This window comes from Octodon degus, unplaced genomic scaffold (genome assembly GCF_000260255.1).
Source record: "Octodon degus isolate 3935 unplaced genomic scaffold, OctDeg1.0 scaffold00035, whole genome shotgun sequence".
Lineage (NCBI taxonomy): Eukaryota > Metazoa > Chordata > Mammalia > Rodentia > Octodontidae > Octodon > Octodon degus.
The window spans coordinates 5,810,959-5,811,792 of record NW_004524611.1 but is presented as its reverse complement, the minus strand read 5'-3'; positions in this window follow the sequence as shown (position 1 = coordinate 5,811,792).

The following is an 834-nucleotide window of genomic DNA, read 5'->3' as shown; positions in this document are numbered from 1 at the left end:
AAGGAAGAAGAAGGAGGGGGAGGGGGAGGGGGAGGAGGAATGGCTTGGCGTTTTCCTCAACTGCAAGGAAGAACCAGGTCTGGTGTTTGCAAGAAAATGGGTGAATCTGGAAACCTTCCTGTTGAGCAAAATAAGCCAGACTCACAAAGATGAATATCACACGTTCTCCCTAATCTTGGTGGAATCTAAAAGACAAGGAAAGAAAGTAGAAGGGAGCCTGTAATCTCAGCACTGGGGAGACTGAGACAGGAGGATCGCCCCAAGCTTGAGGCCAGCCTGGGCTACATGGTGAGTTCAAACTTAGCCTGGACTACATAGGAAGATCCTGTCTCAAAAAACAAAGAGTAGAAGGGAGATTATTATTAGACATGAGGAAGGAAACAAGGAGGGGAAGAAAGAAAGAAGCATGGAGGGGGAGAAGGGAATGATATAAACCGGATGAATACACTGAACCCTGAGAAAGGGCGGGAAAATGGGTGACAGGGGAGAGAGAGAGAGAGAGAGAGAGATACAAGTCTGCCAAAATGAAACCCAGCACTCTGTAACAAATAAAAAAGAATAATTCATATTAATGAAAATAAATATTAAATTATGTAGACCCTGTAAATCTGGTCGAGAATGGTAATTTTTAATGATATTGCTGAGCTAGTCACAATTAAGGACAGAAGCCAAAATAAGAGCTACACTTTGGTGGTGATGGTGGTGGTGGTAATGGTGGTGGTGGTGATGGTGGTGATGGTGGTGGTGGTGGTGATGGTGGTGGTGGTGGTGGTGATGGTGGTGGTGGTGGTGATGGTGGTGGTGATGGTGGTGGTGGTGGTGGTGGTGGTGATG